Source organism: Colobus angolensis, unplaced genomic scaffold, assembly GCF_000951035.1.
Source record: "Colobus angolensis palliatus isolate OR3802 unplaced genomic scaffold, Cang.pa_1.0 Scaffold75, whole genome shotgun sequence".
Classification (NCBI taxonomy): domain Eukaryota; kingdom Metazoa; phylum Chordata; class Mammalia; order Primates; family Cercopithecidae; genus Colobus; species Colobus angolensis.
In genome coordinates this window covers 11202867-11213704 of record NW_012121265.1, presented here as the reverse complement: position 1 = coordinate 11213704, position 10838 = coordinate 11202867, and positions in this window count along the sequence as shown.

The window sequence follows — 10838 nt, the reverse complement described above, 5'->3', positions numbered from 1 at the left end:
CCTAGAAACCCAGCATAAAAGCCAGCCTCCCTCATGAAGGTCACTTTGTTATCCTTAATCTCTGCCTTTTGACATAAAGAATTATGTTCATTATTGCATTATCACATTATATTTTATGTCCACAACCTGTGTACATGTCTTCCTCCAAAGATTATTCCATATCCTGTTCATCTTTTAATTCTCAGTGACACTCAGCAGAGGTCCTTACAAAAAAATTTTTAAAGGAACTTTAATAAATTAATTCAATCAATTGCTACATCATTTTGACCATTTAAAACCATTTAAAATGAGTTTTTTGCTTTGAACTTATCCATTGAAATTTTAATTTACTCTACATTTACTTTTCTTTTTACGTACAGTCTGAGAGGATTTATATGGAAATTGTGACATTAAGTAATGAGTTGGATCCTAAATGAATCACTACCATGGAGGTGATGTCGCCTTAGAATTCATCCAGATATTCTTATGTTATCCAATATATATTTATGTATATTTTATATATATGAAGAATGAACATATATATATATATATCTTTCATATTCTCATTGTTCTTACTTTACTTTTCTAAACAATAGCCCTGGCCAATCATTAATACAACTTTGGCTTAGAATATGTATACTATAATGACTCACAAGCTTATCTCAACACCCATGACATTTGTTTAATGAATTACAAACATACTTATTTGGACACTTCACAGTACATATAGTAAGAAGATGACTAGCTGTTCTTTGTTTTTGATGAGTCATTGGATCATTAAATTTGAATGACTGATATGGTTTGGCTGTCCTCATCCAAATCTTATCTTGAACTATAATCACCAGGTGTTATAGGAGGGAGCGAGTGGGAGGTAATTGAATCATGGGGACAGTTTCCACCATGCTGTTCTTGTGAAAGTGAGTGAGTTCTCACGAGATCTGATGGTTTTATAAGCACCTGGCATTTTCCCTGCTGGCACTTCTCTCTCCTGCTGTCTTGTGAAGAGGTGACTTCAGTGATAATGTAAATTTCCTGAGGCTTCCCCAGCCATGTGGAACTGTGAATCAATTAAACCTCTTTTCCTTATAAATTATCCAGTCTTGGGTATTTCCTTATAGCAATATGAGAACGGACTAATAATATAAATTGGTACCAAGGTGGTGCGGCATTGCTATAAGATACCTGAGAATGTGGAAGCAACTTTGTAACTGGGTAATGGGCAGAGGTTGGAACAGTTTGGATGACTCAGAAGAAGATAGGCAGATGTGGTAAAGTTTGGGACTTCCTAGAGACCTGTTGAATGGCTTTGGCCAAAATGCTGATAGTGATATGGAAAATGAAGCCCAGGCTGAGTTGGTCTCCGATGGAGATGAGAAACTTGTTGGAAACTGGAGTGAAGGTTGAAACTGGCAGCTTTTTGCCCCTACCCTAGAGATCTGTGGAACTCTGAACTTGAAGAGATGATTGATTTATTTAAGGTATCTGGTGGAAGAAATTTCTAAGTAGGAAAACATTCAAGAGGTGACAGAGCATAAAAGTTTGAAAATTTTCCAGCCTGATGATGGGGTAGAAAAGAAAAACCTATTTTCTGGGAAGAAATTCAAGCCAGCTGCAGAAATTTGCATAAGTAAGGAGGAGCTGAATGCTAATTGCCAAGACAATGGGGAAAATGTCTCCAGGACAAGTCAGATACCTTCTTGGCAGCCCTTCTCATCATAGACCTAGAGACCTAAGAGGGAAAACTGGTTTCCTGGGCTGGATCCAGGAACCCCTGCTGTGTACAGCCTCCGGAACTGGTGCCCTGCATCCCAGCCCCTCCAGCCAAGGCTAAAAGGGGCCAACATACAGCTCAGACTGTTGCTTCAGAGGGTGCAAGCCCCACACCTTGGCAGCTTCCATATGGTGTTGAGTGTACGGGTGAGCAGAAGACAATAATTGAGGTTTGGGAACTTCCAACTAGATTTCAGAAGATGTATAGAAATGCCTGGATATCTAGTCAGAAGTCTGCTGCAGGGACAGAGCCCTCATGGAGAACCTCTGTTAGGGCAGTGCAGAAGGGAAAATGTGGGGTAGGAGCTCCCACACAGAGCCCCTACTAGGGCACTGCCTAGTGTAGATGTGAGAATAGGGCCCCCTTCCTCCAGACCCCCAGAATGCTAGATCAACTGACAGCTTGCACCATAAGTCTGGAAAAGTCGCAGACACTCAACATCAGTTGTGAAAACAGCCAGGAGGGGTGATGTATCCTGTAAAGCCACATGGGCAGAGCTGCTCAAGGCTGTGGGAGTGTTCCTCTTGCATCAGCGTGACCTGGATGTGAGACATGGAGTCAACAAGAAAACATTTTGGAACTTTAAGGTATAATAACTGCCTTATTGGATTTCAGACTTGCGTGGGGTCTGTAACCCCTTCGTTTTGGCCAGTTTGTCCCACTTGGGTGTATTTACCCAATGCCTGCACCCCCATTGTATCTGGGAAGTAACTAACTTGCTTTTGATTTTACAGGCTCATAGGTGGAGGGGACTTGCCTTGTCTCAGGTGAGACTTTGGACTTGGACTTTTGGGTTAATGCTGAAATGAGTTAAGACTTTGGGGGACTGCTGGGAAAGCATGATTGTGTTTTGAAATGTGAAGACATATTTGGGGGGGGCTAGGGGCAGAATGATATGGTTTGGCTGTGTCCTCATCCAAATATCATCTTGAATTATAACCCCTATAATCCCCTCTGTGCTCATCACATCTCACTTTGCCTATTTAAGTAGCTCTTGGACTAGGTTCCTGATTGCAGCTTCTCTACCCTTTCAAACAGTACTCCAGATTTCAAACAAGTGGTCTTTCAAAACTACAAATTTAATTACTTTGTTGCTTAATATATATTGGTGCTTTTCATTTTTTACAAAACAAAGTCCTAAGCATTACATATATATATATATAATATATATGTGTGTGTATATATGTATATATATGTATACACACACACACATCTGTATAAACACCCACGCCAAGATATGGATTACTTACTTCCAGGACTCCATAATCCCCTCTAGGGCCCTGGCCCAGCCAGGATTCCTCCCATTCCAAATTTGAGAAATTGGCCAAAACGAAGGAGCTACAGATCCCATGCAAGTCTGAAATCCAGCATGGCAGTCAAATATTGAAGTTCTAAAATGATCTCCTTAGACTCCACGTCTCATATCCAGGTCATGCTGATGCAAGAGGTGGGCTCCTACAGTCTTGGACAGCTCCACCCATGTGGCTTTGCAAGGTAGAGCCTCCCTCTTGTCTGGGGCCTTCATGGGCTGGTGTTGAGTGTCTGTGGCTTTTCCAGGCGCACACGCAAGCTTTCAGTGGATTTACCATTCTGGGATCTGGAGGATGGTGACCCTCTTCTCACATCTCCACTAGGCAGTGCCCCTGTAGGGACTCTGTGTGGGTTCTTCAACCCCACATTTCCCTTTCACACTGACCTGGAAGTGGTTCTCCATGAGGGCCCCGCCCCTGCTGAAAACTTTCACCTGAGTATCCAAGCATTTCCATATATCTTCCGAAATCTAGATGGATGTTCCCAAACCTCAATTCTTGACTTCTGTGCACCCACAGGCTCAACACCATGTGGAATCTGCCAAGATTTGGGGCTTGCACCCTCTGAAACCGTGGGCCAAGCTGTAGCTGGCCCCTTTTAGCAACAGGTGAAGCATCTGGAACGCAGCGCACAAAGTCCTTAGGCTGCATACAGCATGGAGACACTGGGCCTGGGCCACGAAACCATTTTTTCCTCTTAGGCTTCTGGGTCTGTGATGGGAGGGGCTCCTGTGAAGACCTATGACATGTATGGAGACATTTCCCCATTGTCTTGGGGATTAACATTCAGTTCCTTATTACTTATGCAAAATTCTGCAGCCATCTTGAATTTCTCCTCAAAAAAATGGGTTTTTCTTTTCTACTGCATCATCAGGCTGCAAATTTTCTGAACCTTTATTCTCTGTTTCCCTTTTAAAACAGAATGCTTTTAACAGCACCCAAGTCACCTTTTGAATGCTTTGCTACTTAGAAATTTCTTCTGCTAGATACCCTAAATCATCTATCTCAAGTTCAAAGTTCCACAAGTCTCTAGGGCAGGGGAAAAATGCCACCAGTCTCAGTTCTTTGCTAAAACATAACAAGAGTCACCTTTGCTCCACTTCCCAACAAGTTTCTCAACTCCATCTGAGACCACCTTAGCCTGGACCTTATTGTCCATATCGCTATCAGGCTTTTGGTCGAAGCCATTTAACAGGTGTCTAGGAAGTTCAAAACTTTCCCATATTTTCCTGCCTTCTTCTGAGCCTTCCAAACTGTTCCAACCTCTGCCTGCTACCTAGTCTCAAAGTCACTTCCATATTTTCTGGTATCTTTTCAGCAATGTCCCACTCTACTGGTACCAATGTACTGTATTAGTCTGTTTTCATGCTGCCGATAAAGACATGCCCGAGTCTGGGAAGAAAAAGAGGTTTAATTGGACTTACAGTCCCACATGGCTTGGGAGGCCTCAGAGTCATGGCGGGAGGCAAAAGGCACTTCCTTCATGGCGGTGGCAAGAGAAAATGAGGAAGATGCAAAAGAAGGAACCCCTGATGAAACCATCCGATCTCATGAGACTTATTCACTACCACTAGAACAGTATGGGGGAACCAGCCCCATGATTCAAATTATCTCCCACCAAGTCTCTCCCACAACATGTGGAAATAATGGGAACACAATTCGAGATAAAATTTCTGTGAGGACACAGAACCAAAGCATAACACAAGTGTGAGCCTCCATGCCTGGCCCTAAGGTCTTTATTAATAAAACTTTTTCTTCTGATCTATATTCAAATTAATTAAATCATTATGTATTTATTCACTAGTTTATATCTTTGACTGTTTTTCATTTGTGTGGTTTTTTGTTTTGTTTTGTTTGAGACAGGGTCTTGCTCTGTCACCCAGGCTGTAGTGCAATGGTGTGATGATGGCTCACTGCAGCCTCAACCTCCTGGGATCAAGCGATCCTTCTGCATCAGCCTCCTGAGGAGCTGGGACTACAGGTGCTCACTGCCATGCTTGGCTAGTGTTTTAATGTTTTTTTTTTTTTTTTTTCTTTTTGTAGAGTGGAGGCCTCACTGCATTGCCCAGGCTGATGTCCAACTCCTTGGCTCAAGCAATCTGCCTGCCTCTGCCTCCCAACATGCTTGGATTACAGACATGAGCCACTGTATCCAGCCCTTTTTTATTCTTAAGATCGGGTTTGACTTTTTAGTAATAGCCATTCTGACTGGTATGAGATGGTGTCTCGTTGTGGTTTTGATTTGCATTTCTCTAATGATCAGTGATATTGAGCTTTTTTTTTCATTTGCTTCTTGGTCACATATACATCTTCTTTAGAAAAGTGTTCATAACCTTTGCCCACTTTGTAATGAGGTTATTAATTTTTTCTTGTAAATTTGTTTAAGTTTCTTACAGATGCTAGATATTAGACTTTTGTCAGATGCATATTTCGCAAATATTTTATCCTATTCTTTAGGTTGTCTGTTTATGCTGTTGATAGTTTCTTTGGCTGTGCAGAAGATCGTTAGTTTAATTGGATCTCTTTTGTCAATTTTTGCTTTCATTGCAATTGCTTTTGATGTCTTTGTCATGTTGCCATTCTTATGTACAGAGTGGTATTGCCGAGGTTGTCTTCCATGGTTTTCATTGTTTTGGGCTTTACATTTAAGTCTTTAATCCATCTTGAGTTGATTTTTGTATATGGTATAAGGAAGGGATCCAGTTTAAATCTTCTGCATATGGACAGCCGGTTATCCCAGCACTATTGAATGAGAAGAGTTTTTAATCCATTGCTTGTTTTTCTTTGGCTTTCTCAAATACCAGATGTTCAAGAGTGTGGAGCCTTTTTTTCTGGGCTCTCTGTTTTGTTCCATGGGTCTATGTGTCTGTTTTTGTACTAGTACCATGCTGTTTTGGTAGTTAGAGGCTTATAGTATTGTTTGAAGTTGGGTAACGTGATGCCTCCAGCTTTGTTCTTTTTGCTTAAGATTGTCTTGGCTATTCAGGCTCTTTTTTGGTTCCATATGAATTTTAAAATAGTTTTTCTACTTATGTGAAGAATGTCCTTCGTAGTTTGATAGAAATAGAAGTGAACCTATAAATTGCTTTGGGCAGTATGGCCATTTTATGTAACAGATGTTGGTAAGGTATTGAGAAAAGGAAGCTTATACACTGGGGGTGTGAGTGTAACCACCATTGTGGAAAGCAGTGTGGCAATTCCTCAAAGAGCTAAAAACATAACTACCATTAGAGCCAGCAATCCCAATATTGGGTATATACCCAGAGAAATATAAATCATTCTCCAATAAAGACCCATGCACATGAATGTTCATTGCAGTACTATTTACAATAGCAAAGACATAGAATGAACCTAAACGCTCATCAGTGAGAGACTGGATAAAGAAAATATGGTACATATTCACCATGGAATACTATGCAACCATAAAAAAGAACAAGATTATGTTTCTTGTGGGAACATGGATGGAGCTGGAGGCCATTATCCTTAGGAAACTAACACAGGAACAGAAAGCCAAATACCACATGTTCTTACTTACAAGTGGGTGCTAAATGATGAGAACTCATAGACACAAAGAAGGAAGTAACAGACACTAAGATCTCCTTGGGAGTGAAGGGTTGGAGGAGGGAGAGGATCATAAAAACTAACTATTGGGTACTAGGCTTAGTGCCTGGGTGACAAAGTAATCAGTACAATAAACTCCTGTGACACAAGTTTAGCTATGTAACAAACCTGCACATGTACCTCTGAACCTAAAATGAAAGTTAAAAAAAAAATAAGATCAAAATTTAAAGCTATTGATGGTTAAAAATGTGCCTAGTCAGATTCAAGAGGCAGCAGTCTCTTTGTCACAACTTAGCAAAAATACATATTACCATTCCCATCTGTTGAAACCATAGTCAAAATTGTTTTTGTTTGTTTGTTTTTTTTACTTAAAATCTCTTTTCTCAAATCACGTCAAAACATGGGGGCTTGAAGTGGTTAAGGAGGAAAGGTGTTAGAGGGCTTTGCAGAGTGTACATGAACAGAGAATGGATCCAGGTCTTGAGTGATAAGGAGGGAGGTTAGTTACTTTAACCATGAAGCATATAGTCCATAAGAATTTGCATGATGGCTTCCTTGTCGATAAAAATAAAATAATTGCAAAAAAAGCTTCTATTTATCTCTGGGCCATTAACCAATATACTGTATATATTTTATGTGTGTGGCTTTAGAACAAGAATATGTGTCAGAGTGGAAGGTGGAAAGAATAATTAGCACATAATATTTGTCCTCTGAATACTTTTACAGAATGAGGTCCCAAAAATGCTTGAGAAGGGCAGGTATATAGAATAGGGAAAGAGTGTCGAGATTTGGAATCCAAGCTGAATTTGAATTTGGACTTATTATCACTCTGAACAAACCATTACTCTTATTTTTTATTATACCTCAACTAAATTTAATAATAATACACACTATACAGGGTTGTCCTGAGGTTTAAATGAGGTCACATTTGTGAATGTGCTCCATAAACTATGGGTTCCATTTACACTGGGACCCATGAATTATAAATTATATTTATAATTTCATTATGTTGAATTATGAAGCCATGGTGGTATTTTTATGAAAGGTTTATGATACTCTAAGAATATGGTTTTTTTTTGATATTATAGTGAAAAGTCATGGTACTATTGTGGTAGAAACATAGTTATATCCTTAAATAGCAATGCAAGTGTTTTACATATATTGGTTAAGGGGGATCTTCTGTAATGTTCTTAAGGCTGATATGTATTATAATCATAATTATAATCACCATGATAGCAGGTGGTAGTAGCAGTAGTAGTAGTAGTAAATGGATATTAGGAAAATCATCTTAGTCTTTTAATTTCTAAACAGATATTAATTTAGGAACAACTTTACTTTTTGATTCATAAAATTGACATATAGACACTGCAGAAATGATATAGGCAAGTTTATCCTAAGATGTTAACAGTATTATTGCATGTTCTCACATTTTTTTTTCTTTGTTTAGCGAATCAGAAAGAGAAATTGACTTAGGACCCACTCTCTAAACGCCACACTTAAGATTTTCATTCATGAGACTTGGATATTTCTTTATAGTTACAGGTTTTCCTTAGTACTCCCACCCTTCCTTTGTTCTAGTTCCTAATCAATATTATGACAGAAAAGCAGGGAATCTTGCAATTAATATAGCTGATTTCAGCAGAAATTACAGAATCCAGTTTAGAGAATAACTGAGCTAAAAAAATATATATTTTGTGATGTTTTTGTCTTTTAATTATCGTTTGGCTAAAAATAGGGAATTTCTGCCAACATATCCACTGTGACTTTGTCTATCTGAGTTTTAAATAAATCAGGTGATTGGTCTCTTACTATTGCTCCTGGGAACTTGTTCTATCATGTAATACAAGTGACTTTTAGGACTTTTTTTTTTTTTGATATAATATCCCCAGGCTCAATTCTTGAGAAAATTTCCTCTGTACAATTTCACTTTCATAAAGAAATCAATGGGAATAATAATAACAATAAAAAAAAACAGAAAAGAACGCACTTGGCAGATGGATTACGATAAGGGGATCCTGGGACGTAGGGGATGCAATACTGATAGAGCACATGCCAGGAAAGAAAAGAGCGGAGCAGAGCCAGGTTAGACCAAAAGACAGGACTACCTGGAGAGAATAATAGCCTCTCCATTTTGATATGAACCATCAGTGAAATCAGTGGAAATTCCCCTACCTCCTTCTTCCTGGCAACCTCTGAGCTGAAATGAGCCTCCAGATACAATTTTAGTTACATCTATGGAGTTAATTCTCATGTTGTTAACTTCAAAATATTTACTTCACTAAAAACCACCCATTTTTCTTCTGGTTAACAGGCTTAGCATGTTAAACATCAGCTGTGGGGGCAACTGGAGGAGTGGGTAAAACAACTCTCTTCCCGGTTGTAACAAAAAGATTGTTTTCCCGTGGATACCCACTGATCCCCACCTCCTTTGCTTATGTCTCCGTGACTATCTGGTTTGAACATTGGCGTCTTATAGTAATGGATCTTTGAAAGTAATGACAGAAGGGCAGACCTACAGAACATAGAAAAATATCTTACAGAACTAGCTTCTTTTCTACGTCTCTCGTTTAAGTAGTCAAGAACAGAGTTTCCTGAGTTATAAAGGTAAAAGTGTCAGATAAATTTCTTAAGGTACCTTTGGGAAAGGGATCCAAAAAGGAGAGAGTTTCATGGTACTATTTTACCCCTGCCAGCCAAAATTAGGCATGCTTTAATTCAAATACAACCCTTTCTATATTTTATAAACATATAACTCTGCAATTTCCAGACCCTCCCTAAAATTTGAATCCTCTGGGTCACATTGCTTTTGGGACAAAACTCAAAGTTGTCAGTGTGACACACAGGACACCACATGAAGTGGCCCTTGTTTATCACTCCAGCCTTACCTCTGGCCAGTCTTTCCTGCTTTCTGGACACACCAGCCAATGTGACTTGCTTAAACTGTGTTCTTCCTATGACCTGCTCCATCTTCTTTTTTACTAACTTTCGGGAGCATTACTTAATTGTCACGTTCTCAGAAAAACTTCTGTTGACTAATTTCACTCTCAGACTGTGTCATTTATTTTCAGGCAAGTTCTAATATAATCCAGTGCTATTCCTCTAAAATAGGTACTGCATAAACATATATTTACACTGTCAATATATAAAAATGTTCCTCACTGAAGTGTAGCTCCATGAAGACAGATACTTTATCTCTTTTGTTCATAATCATCCTCTTAGCACCTGTTCAATGCCTGTTGCATTGTGGATATCTTGCATCCTTTTGTTGAATAAAAAACAGTTATGTTATAGCTTATACTTTAAAAAATGCTTATGTCTAGCAAGGTGTGACACCTGCGGGAAACACTGAATAGAAACATTAACAACTACTCGTTTTAATATGAGTAAACAAAGCTTTTTGGAAATATAAAGTGGTTTGCTACCTGCTTAACCCATCAAAGTGATGAATCTCTCAAACACACACACACACCCTTCACCACACAGCTAAAGCATCCCTACACAGTGATTTCACTCCTCCTCATCATTGTTTCCATTTATGCTCTGGGTTTTCTCTATTTCATATATATATGAAACACATATATTTCATATATATATTAGTTTAAATTGTAAACCTACTGAGAAAGGATTGTAGATTTTTAAAAAAGCACTCAGTGCACTATTAAATAATGCTTACAATACTACTTATGAATAACAACTACAACATATGTCTTGGGAAATTTAAGAGGCTCTCACAGTGCTTTTATCTTTGGTAGTGGGTAGATAACTGCGCCATGTAAATCCAACTTGACAGGTGTAGTATAAGAATGAAAAGATTCTCTGATATTTTGTAGACAGGAAACAATCATGTATCATTCAGAAGCTGTTTCATTCTAATATATGAATAAAGGAATAAAGGTAAATAGAAATTCCAGTGGTTCATGGGTAGATAAAAAATGCTAGTTTTAGGGAGGAAAACAACTGTTTCAGAAACACTTATTAGGGTAAAAGCAAATTAAAATGCTAAGAAGTGGGAAGGAATGACTAATGATAAGATTACTGAAAGGAAGACCAAAGGGCTTAGAATGCATGTAGGTAGGAGCATAGCTATGATCATTGTGCTAAACCATAAGTAGAAAGCTGAAACTGGATCCTTTCCTTACTCCTTAAACGAAAATTAATTCAAGATGGATTACAGACTTAAATGTTAGACCTAATACCATAAAAACCCTAGAAGAAAA